We start from the raw sequence: 23,739 nt of genomic DNA, 5'->3' as shown, positions 1-23,739 counted from the left end.
ATCATTATCTGTAACAACGTTAGCCATCAGCGAATATAAATGGACTTGCATACCTTCTACGGATAATTTGTTGGTCGAATTCTGCAGTTGTTAGAAGTTTTTGCATTCTCGTTCGAGTGGAAATAGTACCCATTTCTCCAGAGGAGAATTTACTCCAAAATTTGTACTTGGGATCAGTAGCGCACTCAGGATTTAATCTTGATCGTCTACTCAACTCCCCCCCCCCCCACACACACACACGCAGTTGAGTAGATGATCAGAGAATACACACTACGCATCGCATACGACCCATGACTGAGCATCTGCAATGATCGCTAATTCATAAGTAGTATTGAAATAGAAGACACGACACAACATAAATAAAAAATGAATTTTAATTAGGAAAAGGTTTTTGGAAAAGTTTCTCTAGTTTTTATTCTTTCGGGGGGGGGGGATTGGCCACTCCTCTAGGTGCGCCACTGCCTGGGATCATTACTGAAAATATAATCCCCAGATGATTCCCTCTCCCAATTACATACATTCCACTTCGAATGGGTTCCGATTTATATATATATATATATACTGATTTATATCCAATACTCATTCTCAACGTCTTTTTTTCTTCGTTAACTTCAAAGCACTCAATATAACAGTGTCAGATTCATTGACTTTATTTTGCGTTTAGTAGTACAATTTATAAAAATCTTGTAAGCCTTTGATCCTAGCATTAGAGCGAATTTCAAATGACTAATAATTAAAAAACACGTGAATCCTGAGTAATCGGGATTCGTGATATAAAGAAGAGATATTTCAATCGCCAATTATCGCTGTTTGGATAGAATACCATGCAGACTGTTAACATATCAATCCTGAATTATCTTTTAGTCCTGACTAGACAATTTTATCTGCCATTTCACATTATATTATATGTCTAAATACATGAAACAGTATATTTAATCCTATAATCGCCTCCGTAGCGCAATTGGAAGAACAACGGTACATTGTGCCATTCGATTGGAATAGGCTTTTCTCCCGGAAACTCGGGTTTTTCATCCCGCATAGAGACAAATCGGCCCTTCAGAACACACGCAATTTACAGACAAAAAATACTACTTGTGGTAGTGGTGGAGGTGGGCGGTAGATGGCGTTGATGGAGATGATTCGTATTAGAGGTTCGGTGTAGTGATTGAAACAGTTGTAGGGGTCCTCCCGCGATGAGTCTTCGGACTCCTTGGAGACACGAATAATAATAATAATAATAATAATAATAATAATAGTTCATTAAGCGTTGTACGTCTTTTGATTACTGATGTATTCCGAGGTGACCTATATAATGCGAGGCGCATGCGCTAAATATCTCCTTAAAATACATAAATTTTGTGGATTAAATTTGGTATTTATTTAATTTATAACATTCAAATACTACGCGAGTAGAGATTGCTATTTGCGTGATTAGCATTTAACATAATGAAAAGTTAGGAGATCGCCTCGCAGTGATTTGAAAGAAATGAAGAACACTTTCGAAATTACTGTATAGCTCCCTTTGTTTCTTCTGTCGTTATCTGTAGTTACAATAAACGACAATCAAAGTATAAGCAAAAAAAATGCACCTTGGAAATTAGTATGTCAATCGCAGTTCGGTCTAAAGATTTGTCTATTTTAAGAGTCTTAAAATAGACAAATCAATTCTTCAGCATTATATAGCAGCCAACATGATCTCTCTCTCTCTCTCTCTCTCTCTCTCTCTCTCACCCACGGAGAAAAATGTGTTAACAAAACAGTAGTTATTCCTTCATAATCACGCACGCCATTCCTTTTTTCGTATTAATTCATGATTTATTTTGAAAGCACACACATCGTAAATGATAAACACTAACGAGTAAAAGAGCTATTAGGTTTAATTTTTTCGGGGTCTCAGCGATGGTTATTCATTTGAAGGTCATGTAAATAAAGTAGTCTTAAATTAAAATTTGCTTTCTGAAATTAAATTGTGAACTTCACAGTTTTCTATGAAAATTACAATTCACGGGGGAACTTTGCTTTGTATTTAGTTTTGAGTCTTTTTATTTTCCACGGAATTAATCTGTTGATGTTCACCTACCAAAGAGACGTAAACTACTCTTCTAAGTTTGTTTTCCACTGTCTAGAACTTCTCTGTATTCCGTTTTTATCTGAAAAGTTAATTTCATGTTTATTTTTTTCATACTTAAAAGCATTTATTTAGACAAGGGAATCTTCTATATGGTCTCTCCAGTATTTCCTAAATCGTTTTAGCATTCATTATAAACGAACAGTAATGAACGAATATATAAAAAAGAACTTTTTTGTTTGCTTGCTGGATTTATGAAAAGAATTGTTCGTGCGTGTGTACCGTCGTCATGGTAACAGTATTAATGTAAAAAGGTTGTTTATATACTGCTCTGTAAAAATTTTCATTTGAGAGCCTCTGCTGAATTGCCAAGCAATTAATGAAAGAAGTACGCCTCGATAAGATTTTCATTTTATTGTTGTTTATTTTGATTTCGCATACGTATTAATGGCTATGTTATTTTTATGTAATTAGGCATACATAGTAACAAGTATTAAAATAAAAAAGCAATAAAAACGATAGATATGCGGCATTAAAATAACAAATTGAAATATTTTCTGACTTTTTATTTCTTTTTGAGATTATTAGAGTTCTTAATTGAATTTGACACAAAAGTTTCAACAATTTTATCATTATTTGAACGAACTTTGAATTATGTTTTGACTGGCGCGAATGCTCGATTGGACCACAATATTGTCACATTCATTTTTATACTACACTATGGTATACTATCCAGCTGCTGTTGAAATATCTTGCTGTTAGATACGCATTCTAAAGTTTAATTTACTAAACCACTCAAAGTTAAATTTAAATGCTGTTATTAAAAATTAACAATGTGTGGCTGTTTTCTGCTATACTGTAGAGTTTATTAGTTCTCTTCCTAAGAAAAGTAACTTTTCATTGGATTTTTATTGATGGGATTTTTTAGTCATAGATGAGTTAGCCAGCGTTGTTTATCTTCCGGAAAATCAGGTTTTTATTCCGCATACAGATATATCGGCCACAGAACATACTCAGTTTACGAGCAAACAATACTGTTGTTGGGCAGTATATGAGATTGTTGTAAATGGTAGATAGTAACGTTTTGTGTAGATGGAGAATTAAGTAGCGAAAATGGTTTGTTGTGAGGCGTGTCATGTCCTCCTGCAATGAGTCCTTAGACTTCTTGGAAGTGTCATGCACTACTACTAATAAGAAGAAATATTACTCAGTGAATCTGAAACAAAAAAAGCATCTAACGCCTTTTATTTCCTAATAGGGAGTAAGCGAGGCCTTTTAACTCTATCTATCAGATTCAATGACAGCACCTAACTCTAGAGGGCAGTGAGGTTACTCGTAAGAATATGCATGGTCATTGAATCTGATCAGGTAAAAATAATAATAAAATTTCACCATATCAGATAATTTTAATATATGCAGTATAACCGAAAAGCAACTGACCTGTTGACAACGTTCTGCACCGACTGCAGTATGTAAGATGGTGCACAAGCAAATTAGGATTTGCGAACTCTTAATTAAAACCTTTAAAACCATTTCACTGTGAAATTTAAAAGAGAACTAGCTTACTAAAATGCAATAACATCATTTTCATTACATTCTCAACGAAGATATTCAGCCATGAATAGTAATACAGGAATGATCTGAACATAAACAAGTGTTGCTCATACCCATACGCTCGCTCTCAAGACATGATTCGATGTTAAATATATACACCGATATAAATATATCGATGTATAATTACCTATTATTAATAATTTTTATTCGAGAGTTGATTATATTGCGTTTGTTCAGCTAAATGGTGTTTTAGGAAACTTCTTTGTTTGACAACAGAAGAACTTCGTGTCGCAAAGTTGTCTGATTGTTTTCCATGCTTATGGATTAGGAAATTTGACTTCACAGAATTCTGTACGGTAAACTTTAAGGAAAGGCATTGTAACGACTGTTATCCTATAGTAGAGTAATTCTTGTTCCAGTTGCTTGTGTACATTTGCATTAAGTGTAAGCTACTCTCGTAGTCGTAACATTGCTAATTCTGGATTAAATTAGTTGGCACTCTGCAAGCTGGTAAGAATTAGCAGCTCTAATGTCATATCGTTTAAAGTGGTCCAAGTGCGGTAGACCATGAAATCGCGTGGATTTTATTACAACCGTATGCTAATTTTGTGTTAACAGGTTGTCTTGGTTTGAAATACTTCTTCATATATGCCGTCGGTTTCTTTTCGATATCGGCTTCATCAAATGAACCTGATGTGTGTGTGTGTTTACTGGACTCTAACGCTTCTTTGTTTTCCTAGTTAGTGGCTAGCCGGATCTGCTTTATCAGAAGTAGAGAGGCTGATCTTTGTTTATTTACTTAAAATTTACCTTTTGAGGTACATCTATCATGGGTTTTGATTTATTAGTGTTCCCATATCCTCGGTTGGTTACAACGATGTCTATAGTCTGAAAGACAAAAGTTTGATTTCTGTTTAAGGCTCGAGAAAGATACCTAAGGACTTCTATACTTTTGGCTAATTTACTTTCAACTGAAAGTGGATTAACCTGTCTAGCAGTGGCCCACTAATATTAGTACAAGATAATTTCAACGTCTTTGCGTTTTTGTTAAGGGGGTTGCGCTGAAAAAAGGCAGCGATGGCGTGGGAGCTAACTTTGAATTTTTGGACGGTGATAACCTGTGGTCAACTAGTACTTTATTCATTAACCAGTCGATTTGTTAACGCATGTTATTGGTTGAAAAATAACGCCTTTTTTGGTATTTGGCATATTATTTGGGACATGTTAGATTTGGTGTAATACCTGTTGGAAGTTTTTCCACTTGGTTATACTATAAATTAAAGCTGCCAAGAAACTATATTCTTGGTTTAATCATTTATCCAAGTGTAAGCAAACAAAGTTTGAGCCTGAAGTAATTTTAGGACAGGGCACCTCGTATATAGAAGCTAATGACTTCACATCACTTGCCTTAGTATCCCATTATGCAAAGCACATATCCTTACTGGACTTGCTCAGTATTTTACTAATAACGTGTGACACCTTTGGGCTCCTCATATATGGAAATGTGATTTCTGCATTACTTTAATCTTGGTATCAGTTCTGGGTCTGGCTCCCACTGATGATACTTCAATAAAGGTCGAAACCTCTCTGGGTAGTAACCCTTCCCATAATGCATAGCATTATACATGTCCGTAAGGATATATGCTTTGCATTATGGGAAGTGATGTGAAGTCATTAACTTCTATATACGAGTTCCCTGTCCTGAAATTACTTCAGGCTCAAACTTTGTTTACTTACACTTGGATAAATGATTAAACCAAGAATATAATTTCTTGGCATCTTTAATTTATTGGTATAGTACCTTTAAAGAAAGAAGTCGACAATTAAAATACAGAACTGAATTACCATTAAACATTTCATATTTATAATTGTAATAAAGCATTATGAATGAGGGAGAATTTTCACGGAAAGAACAATTTAGGATAAAAAATAAACGCTGAAATTAGATATTTGGACGAAGAATATGACCAGAACAAATATGTGAAAGTGATGAATTCAGGTGATGTAAACATGTTCATTTAAAAGCAAGTTTGGCGAGGACAACTAATCAAAGAATGGAATGGGAAAACTTTTTTTTTTCTGGATGGCGTTGTTTCTTCTGTTGATGTTAAGGAAAAAAATGGAATAAACGAGTAGAATATGAAAATCCCAAAAGTAAACAAAACGTATTTGATTATTAAGTAGGAACTCACAATCTTTAATTCATATAACATATTTGATCACAGTTACAGATGGAAATACTTAAATTCTTAAAGAAGGCTGCATATTTACTCGAATGCTAATCATAATTGAGAAAAATAAAATATCACATTCAAAACGAAACGAAATTCACATAATATTACACACTACTGTTGATTACACTGTATTTCAGATATCCTTAAAAGTGGTATACGGTATGTTCCTCCCGTAGCGTACATAATAAATTATTTTTCGTTTGTGAAGATTTTAAAGCGCTTTCAAAAGGAAATATAGTTATCTATCTAACGAAAATGTTAATTTATTTCAGTTTCTGATCATTAGGTATAGCGCGAAATTTTCAGCAAAGAATATTAATGTTGGTAATTTGCGATTGAAATAAAAGTTATGAAACTAGTATTTGATAAGAAAGATGATGTCAATAAGATTCTAACAAGTCTTTCGCCAAACACCTGGACGACAAATATGATGAAAAACTAAAGAATGAAACTACTTACGGAAATGGAATGCGTAGGCATTTATTCTCAAGTGTTAAAAATAGAAAACTTGTAATTGATGTCTTCATAGGAAAAGGTGCATCCCTAATGTGATTAAGGCGATATACGAGTGACTGACGCAAGCCTACATCGGACATATGTTTAGTATTCTTAGAAGCTTATGACTGCTTTTTGATGGAAAGAATGGATCATCGGTTATCTGCAAATGAAGAGTAGTTCCATTCGGATGGTACGTTTTTCTGCGTTCTCAAAACAGCAACTTTCGTTGTTTTATTTAATTAGACACCCAGAAGTATACGTTGCCTCGATCAGTCAAAGATTTATGGTAACATCATCACCAGTAGAACTTAAGCGTGGTTTCAGTGAGACACTATCACAGGTCACTCTTAATTCTCATCTTCCCTTGGAAATACTTGAAATCTGCTTTCTTTTTTTCAGGGTATCTTATTTAAGAAAGGATTATATGTTTACAGAACTCCACATATTACCTCACCAGATTTCTTATATACAAAAATGTCAGTATTTCTAAATGTTACTGTGCATTCAACTCACCCTCGTTATCGTCTACTGAAGAGCTATTTCGAACAGTGTGTGTGTGTGTGTGTGTGTGTGTGTGTGTGTGTGTGTGTGTGTGTGTGTGTGTGTGTGTGTGTGTGTGTGTGTGTGTGTGTGTGTGTGTGTGTGTGTGTGTGTGTGTGTGTGTGTGTGTGTGTGTGTGTGTGTGTGTGTGTGTGTGTGTGTGTGTGTGTGTGTGTGTGTGTGTGTGTGTGTGTGTGTGTGTGTGTGTGTGTGTGTGTGTGTGTGTGTGTGTGTGTGTGTGTGTGTGTGTGTGTGTGTGTGTGTGTGTGTGTGTGTGTGTGTGTGTGTGTGTGTGTGTGTGTGTGTGTGTGTGTGTGTGTGTGTGTGTGTGTGTGTGTGTGTGTGTGTGTGTGTGTGTGTGTGTGTGTGTGTGTGTGTGTGTGTGTGTGTGTGTGTGTGTGTGTGTGTGTGTGTGTGTGTGTGTGTGTGTGTGTGTGTGTGTGTGTGTGTGTGTGTGTGTGTGTGTGTGTGTGTGTGTGTGTGTGTGTGTGTGTGTGTGTGTGTGTGTGTGTGTGTGTGTGTGTGTGTGTGTGTGTGTGTGTGTGTGTGTGTGTGTGTGTGTGTGTGTGTGTGTGTGTGTGTGTGTGTGTGTGTGTGTGTGTGTGTGTGTGTGTGTGTGTGTGTGTGTGTGTGTGTGTGTGTGTGTGTGTGTGTGTGTGTGTGTGTGTGTGTGTGTGTGTATATATATATATATATATATATATATATATATAGTCCCACCTATATATAATAGCTGGAATGAAGGAATATGGTTAAAATATGGATGCTATCTCTTCCTTTTAATAAACCTCATTTAACTTACTAACTTTGAACTTCAAACGTTGGGAATTACTACGCTATAATTTTGTACTACAAAATTAGTCGTGATGCCTGTTTCTGCTGTAATACAGGTCTAGTGAAAGTTAATTCATTTGATTTTACAGCCCAAATGCAAATAGCGCCTTAATCATTTTCTTTCTTCGACTTATTGAAACGTTAGTCTGATATTTTTATGTGAATTCCGCTCACGAATGGTTGTAAATCTAACATACTGTTTAGTACTAAATAGTACGCAGATTATCCAGATTAAATAATTCGAAAACTCTATCAGGCGGTATTATATCATATATCATAGGATGAAAAATGTTTATCACCTAAAAATATAAAAGCAAAATTGCATATTTTTCAATGCCATTGTCTTTTTTTTGTTGATTGAAAACCTGTAGTTTTTTCCCTGCTGAACTGCTTAGCTCTGACTAAATCTAGTTTGAAAAAAAAAAAATTTTTTAAATTTAAGAATTCTTTTAACTGGATAGGGAGTTGTTGGCGCTTTAATTTTCGTCAGGGAGTAAAAGGTAATTATACATTCATGGACATAGTTTTAATCTTCCTTTCGAGTTCGAAAGAATCAATATTAACATTTTACTTTCAATCACAGGCTCACACAATAGGCTCACACAATAGGTTGCAGTAATAACCAGGTTTTGGGAATGCCAAAACCTTAATATTCATAAAATACACTACTATCGGTTATGAATATATCACATATTTTTACAGAAGTGTTATTTTTATTTATTTTTAAGCTTGTAACTGTAACACAAATCGAATTTTGATCATCCTCGTCAAATTTGAAATAGTTTCAATGGATAGTTATACATATAATAATAATATTTGATTTTCGGATCAAGTGTTGATCAATTTTATTAAACTGAACCAACTAGTTTCGCCACACTTTAAGTGTTGGCTTCTTCAGGGCACTTATAAGTTTAAACAATCTCACAATTATGCGTAACTGCAAAACTGACAAAAATAACTGTAAAAAAACTGACTAGAATAATTACAAATAGAATAGTATCAAATGTGAGTGAAACACGTATCGCGTGTACAAGGTTTAGCTATCTGTTGCTAAGGGACTTTCTGTAGCTGGTATTAAAGTTCATTTCTTCCGTTGTTAAAGTTCTGATTAGGGTTTTCCATATTTCTGGGAGTATTAGGCCTTGATTTCTGTTAAGGTTGACAGTAGAACGGGCGACTGTGGCTGCTTCTTTGAAAATTCTTGAATGGTAATCTTCCTCTATGTAAGGAGAACAGCTTTTGTCCCACTCGATGACGTGGTTAGTTGTAGAGAAATGAGACGATAGGCCAGAAATATCCTGTCTGTTGTTTTTGACATAGCCAATATGTTCCTTTTGCATGATTTCGAGGCTTCTCGAAGTCTGTCCGATGTAACTAGAGCCACAAGCGCATGGAATATTATAAACTCCAGCATATTCCATGCGCTTGAGGCTCTAGTTACATCGGACAGACTTCGAGAAGCCTCGAAATCACGCAAAAGGAACACATTGGCTATGTCAAAAACAACAGACAGGATATTTCTGGCCTATCGTCTCATTTCTCTAATAAAATTGATCAGCACTTGATCTGAAAACCAAATATTATTATTATACTAATTTATGATCAAGAAAATACCTTCCTGATGAAGTTACACATATTATTATACACATAATTATATAACAGTACATTGATTGCAGTTATGCGTGATGATATCCCCAATTCATCTTTATAAATCAAAGTAAGATATTTGCTATAAAATACTAAGAGTTCTAACAACTTATCTCTCTCTTTATCTGTCTTCAGTTTTCTTAAAATACCTTGTGCATATGCAATAATTTTAGAAAATTCCATTGTACCTTTATTTCGAAGTCCGCGGTGTGGTTTTAAAGCCTGTTATTAAATAGCTAACGGCCATGCACATACGCAGATAAACATAAATTGTGAAGTTTAAGCGTTTTCTTTTCGCAATGAATTTCATTAATTTTCCGTATAGTTTTACCATAATTGTCCAGCCGGCGAGCTCCTAATGATACATAATATGAAGAGACACCCTCACATGATCTACTGAAAAGGCTTTTTTTTTGTATCGAACTTTTCATTGAGAAAAGTTCTTTACATACTAGTTAATGACAGGAAACTAGTTAATGACTTTCATATGTGATTGTAAATGTCTTTTGTTTCCACAAATTCACCATTTTGTTTGTAAACCTATCCATACGAGTAGAAACAGAAGCCACGAGTGAAATTGTAACGTTTGTAACAGACTCAGTTTGTTTCTGTAGTATTCTCACCGAAATTGATACACGAAATTTCATTTAAAAGTGAGTATGCTTAAAAATATTTAATTTTTGATTATGTTTTTAATCCTGCTAAACCTGAAACTGTCGAGAAACGGAGCTTCATGAATAAAGTAAAGGAAACAATAGATTTCATCACACCAATAGGCATTTATTAGGGGTGGGGGGGGGTAATGAGTGCTTATTGATCTTCGCTGATAAATGGCACATTATCCCATCTTCATTAATGCATTAGGCCTTAGGACGTTACAGCCAAGCTACTTGGATTCCGATAAACCTAATTTGGTTAATGATAATGCGGGTTAATTAGGCCTCAGTACTTTTCCTATGTATTCTCTTTCTGGTCTGTTTGCTTTTCGCGGAGAAAAACCAGAACTTTTCCGAAGAAAAGCCCTGTTATTTTCTTATAATACTGTACATCATCATATTCTTCAGTCGGAAAGCACTTAAAAGTGTTCTTCGCAACCTATGGATATTCGCGTACGATATTTTCCGACCTAGGAGATGAATTTCATCACCCTATGTGAGACCACCGCCTCCCAACTTGTCCAGTTTATTAATATTAAAATTAATTAAATAAAATATAATTAAAAAATAAAATAAATCCTTAGTCCATCCGCGATACTAATGTTCTATAAGTTTTTCAACTTTCGTGAATGCGAGTTACATAAAAAAAATTCCGATGCATAGCGTGGACCATATGTCTCGAGACATGCACCCTGTGTTTATAGTGGTGATCTTTAATTCTCCATAGATCATTACTGATTACTTTTTATTATAGTGACTGTGGTAATTAATGATATAGATTAACACTTACTTGATTATAAGAAAATCGTGTACTTCCTGGGAGAACCGCCGTTGAATTCATATTCATCATAATAGGGAAGAAATAGTTTGTTAATAGGGTGGCTCTGATTATTAATGTTATTTTCGTGTTCACTGTAGTTTGCCAAATATTTTAATAAATGCATTTTATAGTATTAATAATGCCTTATACTCTTATATTTTGTGCACATTAACCTCACCCTAAGATGTTGAAAACGTATAGTACACCAGTGTCATGTATTACCTTTATCATTACTTGGAGACTTGCATGGCTTTTTTTTTTTTTTTTTGACGGCTGACGTGCATTCCTGCAATATTTGCTGAGGTGGTAAAGGCGTAAAATTCTTACATATTTATTTTTAAAAATCGTACATTACTAAAATGGCATTATTCTATGCCACGAGCTCATTTATCACTTCGAGAGTATTATTAGCACGACATATGTAAATGAGCTTCGGCAGAAGAATTTCTTTGGGAGTGAACGAGCAGCCTTTCCCAATCCCTTATCGAATAAAGATGTGATGAGCAAGGTGGAGTTCACTGTAGGCTATGTCAGTTAACACTGTTCTTCCAACACCGACTCATTTATTCACTCCACTGAGCAGTTTCTTTGACATCTTTCGTTTTTTCTGTCTATCCGTTGTCGTTTTCAGATACAGGAAGACAAATGGAAACAGCTTTTCTTGGCTACGCTGGTTTCTTCTTTAGGTCTCTCTCTCGCTTGCTTATCGATCTCTTAGATGCAGCCCATGTTTCCACGACTTCTTCTTTTTACTGGCCACTTTTTACGTTTTTACAGGCTCTTCTGATGATCCTGTTGTTGACACGTTGAGCAATATACAGACTTTTTGTGCCTGTTGTTTTTTTTCGACCAACGAACATGAGTTTTACTAATTATTGAGGCTTTTTTGCCACTTGAACAACGACATTTACACAAAGGAATAATCCATTCGCATGTAGAGCCCCATGCGTATTTCTCTTTTTTCTTACCATTTACTCATCTTTCATTCTATTTCTTTGAGAATGACGCACGCACGCACGCACACACACACACACACACACACACACACACACACACACACACACACACACACACACACACACACACACACACACACACACTGTATATATTCACAATGGGGTCGACTTATTTTCTTAATCCTTAATTGCGAACAGTACACGAGCTCACATAGTTACATCGGAGTTTTATAAGAAAGTAATTTGGATGAAAGCTATCTTTTGAGAAGTTTATTAAATTACCATTGCTACTATACTGCGAATATATTAATTTGTACTACTAGAATTTACTTCGTTCTGAAAGGATTAGGGAACTGTTAAGGAGTTATGAATATGATTAGTGGTTTATTTTACGACTGTAGGTCTAATAGTAAAGCATCCCGTTAGTTTATATATTTTTACGGATTATCATTCGTAGTGTTGGATATAGGGGAAGAGATTTTAAAACTAAAATGTAGGTCGTCAGGACATATTGCGAGGATAAAAAGTGAGAGACGGACAAAGACAATCACCCGGTGGCATTCATATAAAAGAAGAAGAATGCTAGGAAAACCAGAGAGAAGATGGAAAGACAACGTAGTGGAGATGGCTGGAGAATGCTAGCATGCAACAGAGAAAGATGAAAACAAATAGGGAAGGTCTGTAACCATAAATGGTTGTCAAAAAGGCTTAGAAGAAGAAGAAGAAGCCCCTTTGTACTTTTAAATAAGGCAGGCATGATTAGAGAGTGAGAAAAAGAGTGATTTGAGTCTTAAAATAACAAAGCTGAAGGGACATGTTTGAGTTTGCTCAATGTCCAATCGACATTAAAAGAAATTAAATGTATTTGATCACCTAGGCCACAAAATATATCACTTTAGTGTAGCCTCAACTTTCGAATTTAATTTGAATGTATCGATGTACAGTCTTAATTTAACCGCGCGGTTAGCCTAGTGGCTTTGCGCTTCGCAACCATATGCCTCGGGAAGGAGTGTCCCAGGTTCGATTCCCGTTGTAGACGTGAGGAATTTGAGGATCTTCCTCAGGCATAGCCAAGTTAGCCGGTCTTGGGCGCGGTCAGTAGGATCCCGCAAACAGGCAAACCGGCCCCGTGAACATACGCCTCTACAGTCAAAAATATCTCCTCCCCCCCCAGCGGCAGACCAGGCGACGGGTCGGTTGGGAGTAGTACTAACAAGAAGTCGCATCTAAAAGTAACACGCGGACCCTGCATAGGAAGCGGGAATAACGCGTAGAAGAAGAAGAAGAAGATGTACAGTCTTAATTTGTCTCGCAGAAATAAAATGAAAAGATTAACTATCGAGGAAATGTCATTTTAAGGTTAGATCAATGTTTGTAATTCTAGACAAAATACAGACAATATGAACACGGAGAGAGAATACAAGAAAATGTATCACTAATCTAAATAATCATATATTATAACCTGAAACTTGCAGACCATCTTCAGTGTAAATGAAGAAATTTCCATGGATTTCGTAAGCAAGAAATGAACCGCTTGCTATAATGGTAAGAGTACTTGATACATATAAAAAAATCTTTTACAACTCTTAACAATAAGACGTTCCCAAATTTTTAGAAAGGTAACAACACAGTCATTGCAGTTCAAGTTGGGGAGATGTCGACAGAAGCGCATCTGACACTCTCTTTGAATAGGCGCTCAAAATTTGAAATGGCATCTATGTAAAAGATGAATTCTTGACCAGAAGATTCGGTTGTCAGTGTTGACTCCGTGCTGAGCCAGACGAGACGAGACGTGGTTTTTCATAAAGGATGTAGGAGTGATATCCCTCCAGTTTCTTCTTGATGGAACGTCCTGTTTGTCCAACTATGAGAGAAGACAATCACAAGAGATTTTGCCTCACATTGAATGTATTCACAAATTGTTTTTAAACTAAACAACGAATAATTGTAAATATGAGATATGAAGAAACAGATAGTTTACTTTCAGTTAAAATAAGTGAAAGAAAGAACGAATATTTTTTAATATAGCTGAAGAAACCAATAGTGTAATTTAATTAGAATAAGTGCGGTTTTTGAAAACATTTACTTTAAATTAATTATTCTAAATTTTTTTCCAAATCCCTACAAGTTTGTTCATCAGTTCTTCCAGGCTTGAATATCCTTAACTTTGTATTTTTAGTGTATTGAACAAGCAATGACTTATTCTCCAGAAATGTTAAATTAAACGTCGTTTAGAAATATGAGAAATGTGAACTCGTTACTTCAATAAGGCCGGAAATATTAATTTTTTATGTATGACTGAAACATCTTGCTTAAGGTGTTTCAGCAGTGTTTTTCAGATTCAGATGTAATGTTGTACGATGAACATTATCTGTCAGTAATATTCCCTGTTAAAAAAAAAGTATGAACTCAAAAGCTAGCATCTGTTATTTAATTATTACGTGTATCTCACGTGATATTGAATTCCTTCCTGAAAATAAAAAATAAATAAAAATAACATAATGATTAGAGAAAATGAAATGTTTCTAGAATGCTGTAGAAAACAAACTGCAGTCATTAATAGATTCATCAAGATTATTCTGGATCCTGTGAATTTTCATTTCGGCGAATGAAGCTTCGCCGAAATGTATGAAACCATCAGGCTGAAGGCATTCAGTACTTAGATCTTTACTTTGAGTTTCTTATAAGAAACACAATGTGCATACCAGTCTTATATCAAATTTAAAAATGCGATATTCAGTAGCGAAAATCCCAGGCTGTGAAGCGTATGACAGAACCATCAGCGGGCCCAATGAAAACGCTCGCCTTATCCTAGTAAAATTGTCAAGGAATCCATTCAAAGCTTGCTGCTGGGGGAGGTACAAAGTAGTACTTGCGCTTTTTTTGTGATATCACAGGAAAGCATTCAGACAAAATGCTTCTAGTAGATTATACGCACTTCAATTTCAAAAACTTTGAACATGTCGGAAGCACTAACTAACTGCTATTATGGATACGAAAGTGCCGTTTTTCACAGTAACTGAAAATCTCTGACTGCTTCGTATTCTACCACCTAGTATTCTACTAGTAGAATAAAGAAAATTGAACCTTAATGACCGATCTAAAAAAACACCATTTATATGGAAAACTTAGTAAGAAATGGTTGTGATTTTTTTGCAAAAATAATTTTAATATAAGAAAATGGATTTCAAGAGGCTTTGAGGGGAAAATTAGCAATTTATTTATTGCAGTTAAGTGTTAAATAGTAGAAGTTTTCTTTTTACTAACTTTGCTGATGATAATAATTTAATCAGTCATTTGAAATTTTATTAGCTAGTTAGTAAAACCAGAATTTTAAAAAAATACGGAAATCAAATACAAGGTGTACATTTTTTGAAGTATTTTTCTTAACGATTCTGTTAATCCATCCACATCTTAACTTACTTTAAGAAGTCTTGGAATTATTTATTAAATTCTGCTGTTGACATTAAGTGATGCAACTACCTCTCCTATGTATAACTGTATAACTACCTATGTTTAAACAGGGCTAGTGGCCTGTTATGTGCGTATTAGGCATGGCCTATTACGATTTGAAACCGCAAGGATAGGGTGGTCCTATGTCTGTAGATTCTTCGTGTGTTAACGGGGCCAATTTTCCTGTTCTGGGGACGAAAAACCCGAATTTCCAGATGAACCCCCCTCCCTCTACCTCCGTATGAGACCGGCTAACTCACCTTTAGTCGAAAGAGACCAGATAAAGGTTCGTAATAACGTCTTGGACGAGAATCAAACCCAGGTCTTTCTAACCAAAGGAATTCGTCTATAACGACTGAACTACGGAGGCTCTTGATGCAACTACCCAATACTGACAAATCTCACATTGCAGGGAGAAATGAGTAGCTAGACAGTCTACCTAGCATTTTACTGCTAGGTAGACTGTCTAGCTAATACCTCAGCATTTTACTGCTGCCAACAATTGTTTTGAAGTATAGCTATTGAGTAGCAAGTTGAGCTATGTTTAGAAAGCTCCAAATTTTGAAAGGTTATAAGCAAGATAACTCTTAGCTTATCATTTATCATAGTGTATTATGAATTTGAAATATTTGCCATCTTAAAATATGTCAGTTACTGATATTAAAATGCGTATAGAAAATTATTTTACGATCCACACACACACACACACACACACACACACACACACACACACACACACACACACACACACACACACACACACACACACACACACACACACACACACACACACACACACACACACACACACACACACACACACGTGCACGTAATTTTTTATCCGGCTACTAAATGTATTCACTTATTCACTAGTTCATTGACTGAATTGTAAGCTGTTAGCTCCTCCCCCTCAATATAAAGAAGAACAGCAGCTTAAATATATTTGTTTCGGGCAGTTTTCAAAGGGCTTTTCTGGATTTCCATGACATTGTTAATTATCCGTATATTTTATTCGACGACGGTGTGTCAGGAATGAGCGAGTTTTGTACCACAATGCAGTAGTATTGAGGAATACATGATGGATTTTTTTTCACTTTTATAGCAGTGAAATTTTAGTACTACTTCTTTAATCATACTTTTCTTACGTCCATTAAATTGGGCTTGCCTTTAAATCTTCTTAATCATAAGCATGAATTTAAAAGATTCTCGAATGACTATCAGATGATACTATATACCACTAAGTTAGTACAAAGTGCCTCCTCATGTACAGTAAGATCTAGCTTATTATTTTCCGTTTATTCCAAAATTGTATCTTCTGATACTGAAATGTAATACACTGGAGGATGTGATTGTGTTGTCTAGATTTTTGCTACATCATAAAATGCTAGTCATCAGAGAATATTGTTTTTTTTTTTTATTTATTTCTTTTTCTTTTTTTTTTATTTTTAATTCTGCTGCACACTGAGGAGAAAATTGCCACAGGAAACATTCAGTTCAAATTTTCTTCTGTATTTTATGACCTTTCAGCATACCGCACAGTATATCAATCGTAATTCTTGTCATAATCATCGTTTTTGAATGATTATGTACGTATGTACGTTTTTATTTTATCTGGCATCACATAATTCATTCATTCTGTCATCTCTCTCTCAAACGACTGTTTGGCTAATGAATGTTTTCTTATCTTTATAGCATTGCAATTCTAATACACTGAATTGTAGCTTATCAATTTTCCGTCACGAAGCTGATTATAAGAGCAGAAAAGAACTGTAAAAACTTTGTATAGTAGACCTGTTGATTTAAATGGAGATAAATATCTTACGATATATACGAATACATCGCGAATTTGTGACTTGTGTGGTTCGGTTCCAATGAATTGCAATTTTATGTTTTGCCATTGACATTCCTTTAAATTTTTGCAAATTCATTCCTGGTTAAATTAGGTTTATATTTTCCGTTCCTCAGAATTCGTTATTATACTGTGTTTGTATATATGTATATTCTCCCTTCCCTTCTATATAAATGGATATATATATATATATATATATATATATATATATATATATATATATATATATATATATATATATATATATATATATATATATATATATATATATATATATATATATATATATATCATTTTCTCTTCTCGCCATCGATCATCGATCAATTTATCTGCTCATATTTTCAGATGTTGCGTCTCTACTCATCTTTGCATTGACGTCATTTCGTTCATACCTTGTTTACCTTCACGTGCTGCTCAATCGGATTAAGTATCCCATTCGAGCTTCCTATTCCAGTTAATAAACTTATTTCTCGCTATTTTAGCATGTTCCGTTCAACACACCATTAAAGCATCTTTGTCGCCTATCGATACAAATAGTAAAGTTCATCGTATAAAAATAGTGAATAAGATAAAAGTTAATACATAAAGTAATGCAAAAAAAACTTTTGCATTACTTTATTTATTAACTTTGTAACTTTATGTATGGACTTTTATCTTCAAAAAGAAACAGAATAACATTAATCGATCAATCAACCAATCAGGTTTAATTATTTTTTTCTAGTTTACTTTTTTGTTTTTCTTCAAGCGTTATTTTATTATCGGTACATCTTTCATTCTAGAGACCTTTCAGTTATCCTTTTAATACACGTATCTTAAAATCCATCAATATCTTAAATTTATATTCTTTTATCTTTTGCATTTTTTATTCCCTCAGTATTAAGAGATTCTTCATTTCCAGCTTTTAGCTGAAGTAACTTTAATTCAAATTTATTTAGGTTATCTTAAGGTTTCAGGTGTCTTAAGGTGCCTAGCTTGGCATATCCCTTATGATATTGTTAAATGTTTGATCATTTATTTAAATTGTATGTTTTACAGAAGCCTTTACATATCTTTTAGAATCTGAAGACGGAAGACCAGTGTTACCAGAGAGGCTTGAAAGCATCCCAAAAGCTGACCATTTCCCTACTCAGAGACACCGGTGGAATACTAATGAGGTAAAGAAAATATTTTAAAATAAGTAAATACAGCTATTAGGTCAAAACCTTTGTTGTGGAAAAAATAAGCATAATATATTACATTTGAGATACGATCTTCAGTTTTCTTTTCGTTTTTTTTTTTTTTTTAATGCGAAACCCAAAATAGAAATACAGTGGTAGTTCTGCTACCTTGCTGTCTTACACTTGCTTGTCTTTAGTACTTCGTCACTCACGAGATGCGAGTTTAGAAAAGAAGATATATCCACATTTTATTAAAATCAAAAATTTTGTAATGGTACATACACAACTTTCAGCATATACATCTTTATACTACGGTAAAGCCTGTAGTTTTCAGTAAGGATCCAGTTCAATGTTTTCTGTCAGAGAAAAGTGAATAAAGAATATGGATTTCAGTTCGTATTGTTCGTGAATGCGTTGTTCGTTCTCAGTTTTACAAGTACTGGGATTTACGTAGTGGAGAAATTGCTTAGTTTGTGAAACTCCACATGCCAGTGCTGTACTATCAGTATATCTTCCGTGATTGATGCAACCGTTACGCTGATTTATCTGAGGTGCGTTCCGGTACTGGATATTCAAGCATCACTCCCATACGATGACAAGATTGTAGCCATCGTTTCAATGAAGTGTCGTTCTTCGGTATAAGCAAGTGAAGTATCTTGCACATGACGAGGCATTCTAGCGAACGCGACTAAAGCGACATTTGAACGTCATCGTGTTTCCAAGCGATCGTTGAATGCGATGTTCAAACTCAAGCTACTGCATTCAAAATGTTATTTAGTACCATTAAAATGAAATGAACAACTTGACATCATCTAGAGATATAGTAGAATGTAAGATTACGTTGTATATTCGTGTTATTCTGTCAGCGCTGTAGACATAACAATTGTTGCGTGTGAAGTTACCTAGCAACCAAATTGATTTCATATTACAGTTTATAAGAAACGGCTGCGTAACTTAAAAACATTGTTAACTAAAGCTGCACATCGAAATTAAAAGCCGTCTTCTTTATCAGTTTCTTGTTTATTTTGCAAATTTTATATTGGAAAAAAGGAAATATATATTAATAAAATATAAGCAGAGGAATTAGTTCTAACTTAGCATGTTCATCGCTCTTACAATGAGTTACACTACATTGCGCTATAATGTGGCTCATTAAGCAATCACGTACGTCGCTCTCCTTCACGAGTATTGAAATCAAACAATCGCTTGCTGATAGCAGTAATGCTACAATTAATTTCACCTGTTTTATTGTTAAATAGCGTATATTACTAGTCCAGCGGACTTGCCATAAAATTCCAGCTGGTAACAGCCGACGGATCTGCGTAAATGGATATTCTCCTCTAATAAGTCTGTTTTTTTCCATAACCCTATTATAAATTGCTGGTTAAAACTAAAATGAAAATAGCAATCGCTCCAAATTTTATATATGCAATTCGCCCAATAAAAAGAATCACTTTAAATGCGTAAAATTGGAAAGATGCACTGAAAATTAATCAGCAATCCTGCGTACATATTCCCAAACATACGCTGAAATCCAGGATTGCTCTGAAAATATGTAAACCGATACCCTTTAGATACTGTTGTCAAACACAAAACATCGCTTCATGGCTGAGATACGTTCTTTTTATCGATTGTTTATCGATATTTTTATCGATCGATGTTTTACATCGATCGAAAGCTATAGATCTTCGTGGCAAGATGCTTGCGAGTGATAGGTTCCAGAGTTTAGATTGGTCTTCTTTGCGAATTCTTTCTGACGATAAGAAAATCTTGAAAGTTGTAGAAAGTGCACACACCTATCTGTTCTTTTCATACACACATTTTCGAAAGAAAAATCTTTATTGAGCTTGGATAAGGAGGATTAAAATGGCATGGCAAAGATGCAATCAATGTAGAACAACGTTCTTCAAAGAAAACGATATGGATTTGTTTTGTTCTGTTCATGTACGTTTTCTAACAGTTATTTACAAAGTGTGCAGTAACTGTTATTACCTGTTGGTTTATTTAACTTTATACGATAATAATAATAATTTTAATTTAATTATTCTCCAATAAAATATATACCAATTCTATAAAATTAGAAAGCGAAGTTACTTTTTTTTTCACCGTTAGTAGTTCAGTGTTAGAGAGGATTTCAGATGGACTATAAAGTGTACAAGAGTGGTGGAGACATAATTCAAAAGTAAATCTAAGCTGTGCAATTGAGGTGCTTGGTGAAACATCCGGAAAGATTAGAGAGCAGAAGGAGGGTTGGTGGTGGAACAATAATGTACAAGAAGCAGTGACGGCTAAGAGGAAGGCAAAGCAGAAGTGGAACGAGTCAAGAGTGGAAGAGGATAGAGAGGAATACAGAGAAAAAAGCGAGAAGCCAAGAGAGTTGTTGCACAGGCGAAGGTCATAGCATATCAAGACCTTTATGATCAATTAGAAACAAAGGAAGGACAGAGAAAGATTTATCGATTGGCAAAATGTAGAAATAAGGCATCAAAGGACATCGCACATGTGAGCCAGATCAGAGACTCTGGAGGAATGGTATTAAGGAGGGATGTGGATATAAGAAACAGATGGAGAATATACTTTGAAGGGCTTTTGAATGAAGAAAATGCAAGGACTAACAGAGAAGATGGAGAGCCTTATGAGGGGATGGTGCAGAACATTAGTAGAGTGGAAGTGAAGGAAGCCATAAAGAGGATGAAGAATGGAAAATAGGTGGGCCCTGACAGGATCCCAGTGGAGGCATGGAAGGCACTGGGGAAAGAGGGAATTGACCTGCTGTGGGACCTGTTAATAAAAGTTTGTCAACAGGAAAATGTACCCGATTAATGGAGGGAAAGTACTCTTGTCCCCATCTACAAGAGTAAAGGGGATGCACAAGACTGTAAGAATTACAGAGAAATAAAGTTGATGTCCCACACAATGAAAATCCTAGAGAGGGTTCTTGATGAAGACTGAGAAAGGAGGTGGAGATTGCAAAGAAGCGATTTGGCTTCATGCCTGGTCGATCGACGACAGATGCTATCTTTGGGTTAAGGCAGATGATGGAAAAGTTTTTAGAGAAGCAACGGGAGCTACATCTGGTATTTATTGATCTGGAGAAAGCGTATGATGGAGTGCCAAGGGAAGAAGTCTGGAGGTGTCTGAGATACGTTCTCAGAAATATGTCAGGTTGGTGCAGGAGATGTACAGAAATGTGAAGACAAGAGTTCGAACCTACCTGGGAGAAACAGAAAGTTTTCCAGTGACAGTTGGCTTGCATATAAAGGGTCAGCATTAAGTCCGTTCCTGTTTAATATTGCGATGGAGGTGGTGACGGAGAAGGTGAGAAAAGACGCACCTTGGACTATGTTGTATGCAGATGACATCGTGCTGTGTGCAGAATCAAGAGAAGTGGCAGCTAAACTGGAAAGTTGGAGGAAAGTACTGGAAGAGAGAGGTATGAGACTGAGTAGAAGTAAGACAGAGTATATGTGTTGCACAGTGGGCGGCGGCCAGGAGACAGATCTGGAGCTGGAAAGAAATGTCATCAGGAAGGTCAGTGACTTTAGATACTTAGGTTCAACAGTGGAAGAAGATGGAGAAGCTGAGAAGGAAGTGGGATGAAGGATACAAGCGGGTTGGAGGAACTGGAGGGAGATGGCTGGAGTGTTATGCGATACGAGGGTGCGGATCAATCTAAAAGGAAAAATCTACAGGACGGTAGTGAGACCAGCTATGACGTATGCTATGGAAACTGTTGCCCTGAGGAAAAATAACATTAGCAGGATGGAGGTAGCAGAGATGAGAATGCTTAGGTGGATGTGCATTGTGACCAGAAACGATCATCTGAGAAATGACTATGTAAGGGGAACGGTGAAAGTTAAACTTAGGAGCAAAGATACAGGAGGCAAGGTTGAGATGGTTTGGTCATGTGATGAGGAGGGAGGAAGAGTATGTGGGAAGAAAGGTCATGCAGATTGATGTGCAGGGGAGGAGGAAGCGCAGACAGCCAAAGAAGAGATGGTGGAGGAGGGCTTGTGGATGAAGAAATTGGATGTGGCTACAGCCCAAGACAGGAAGTTGTGGAGCAGACTCACCACAAACAGCGACCTACGTAAGTGGGAAAAGCTGTAGAAGTAGTGCAGTTTCATCTGCATACTGATACCGTATATCTGGCTATGTGTAGTGAGGCTGTGAATACCGCTTACGTATATGTTGAAAAGAGGGTGACAGCTTTGTGGGACTCGATGTTCTGTTTGAATACTTGTACTATGGTTAGCACCTATTTTTGTTTCACAAGTAATTTTTTAACCAGGCGCGTAGCTTTCCTCGGACTCCAATGCAGTGTAATTTATCCAGTAATGTTTTTTTAGATCTAATAGTATAAGTATGGCGAATTTGTTTTTATCCAGAGCTTTGTATATGTAGTCCGTAATATCTTTGAATAATGTAGGAGTGCTTTTTGTTTTCTGGAATCCGTATTGTGAGATAATACTCTATTTCTAATAGCAATATTGCAGTTTAGTAATTATTTTTTCTAGAGTTTTTCAGATGACAGGTAAATTGGCAACTGGTCTGTAGTTTTCTGTGTGTCATTTTTACCCCGTTTGTAGAGAGGTGTAATTACTGCTGTGTTTAGTTTGCTGGAGATAATATCCGTACAGAATATTGCATTCATGAGTTTCAACAGTACTGGATGTAATTGGTTATTACATATTGGACGTGATTAGATGAATGTCTCTAAGAGTAATGCAAAGTTTTTACAACGTGTGTGTGTGTGTGTGTGTGTGTGTGTGTGTGTGTGTGTGTGTGTGTGTGTGTGTGTGTGTGTGTGTGTGTGTGTGTGTGTGTGTGTGTGTGTGTGTGTGTGTGTGTGTGTGTGTGTGTGTGTGTGTGTGTGTGTGTGTGTGTGCGCGCGCGCGTTGTGTTATATTATGTTGATAACATTTTTGCTCTATTAAGTGTTCTACAGTTCATGTTTAGTAGTCTGTAACCTTGTGGATTGGAGATAATAATCTCTCCCTCTCTCTCTCTATGTCTGTCACAGCACTGCAGGAGGTGTTATAGCTCCTAGTTGTGTAGAAGGTTGTGGTGAGTCGTGTTGTCCGATATATTATTACGATAAACGTTATTGAAATAATTTCTAGAAATAATAATATCTCAGATTTGTTATGTTCAGATTTTGTGCATGGCCATACTGGATTCAATTGCTGACTTTTGTGTACTGGACCTCCAAAGCACCATTGAAACAATTCTTCGGTTTATTTTTTCTAATTTTGATAGATGATTGGTTTGAAGTGTTGGCATAGGTTATTACATCATGACTGAGTATTGATTTATAATTTTTTGATATATTACCGTATGAGGTTTTGTTGTTGTTGTTGTTGTTAAATTGTTTGTATTATATAATTTTTCTTGGAATAATTCTGTAGTAGTAGTGATACTGATTTTAGTTTGTAGACATTCTATATGTTGAGTCCATTTAAGGTTGCAGTCT

At 35.5% G+C, this 23,739-nt stretch overlaps 1 protein-coding gene across 2 annotated transcripts in view; it reads left to right on the top strand.

The window, feature by feature from the left end:
* LOC150105342 (calmodulin-binding transcription activator 1-like) overlaps positions 1 to 23,739 on the top strand; it is a 1,067,501-nt gene that overhangs the window by 299,916 nt on the left and 743,846 nt on the right. For both annotated transcript variants that reach the window (XM_090394729.1, XM_090394730.1), the window contains exon 2: positions 18,166 to 18,263. The gene's annotated coding sequence lies outside the window, so the exon portion shown is untranslated. The remainder of the gene's footprint in view (positions 1 to 18,165; positions 18,264 to 23,739) is intronic.

This window comes from Typopeltis vanoorti, chromosome 6 (genome assembly GCF_054136105.1).
Source record: "Typopeltis vanoorti isolate ZY-2024b chromosome 6, IOZ_Tvanoo_1.0, whole genome shotgun sequence".
NCBI lineage: Eukaryota > Metazoa > Arthropoda > Arachnida > Uropygi > Thelyphonidae > Typopeltis > Typopeltis vanoorti.
Note: the sequence above shows the minus strand (reverse complement) of the source record. Positions and strands in the feature narration are given on the sequence as shown.